Here is a 272-nt window from a genome sequence, read left to right on the forward strand (position 1 = left end):
TTTTGGAAAAAACCATAGGCTATAGCCTTGGGTATTTTTCAAAATTTGGCCGTTTTTAAAAAATAACCATAACTTTAAAAATTGAAGCCGGAATCAGCTCAAATTTTCTAAATAGCATAAGGACATCAATATGTATCAAAAAATGTAATAAAAATTTGGGGTGATTTCGGAGCCATTTTTTGGAAAAAACCATGGGCTATAGCCTTTTAAAAAGGGAACTGAGCCCTTAAATTAATTATTTTTAAAAGAAGACAAGACAAGAGAAATTAACA

This window comes from Amphimedon queenslandica, unplaced genomic scaffold (genome assembly GCF_000090795.2).
Source record: "Amphimedon queenslandica unplaced genomic scaffold, v1.1 AMPQUscaffold_12704, whole genome shotgun sequence".
NCBI classification, from domain to species: Eukaryota; Metazoa; Porifera; class Demospongiae; order Haplosclerida; family Niphatidae; genus Amphimedon; species Amphimedon queenslandica.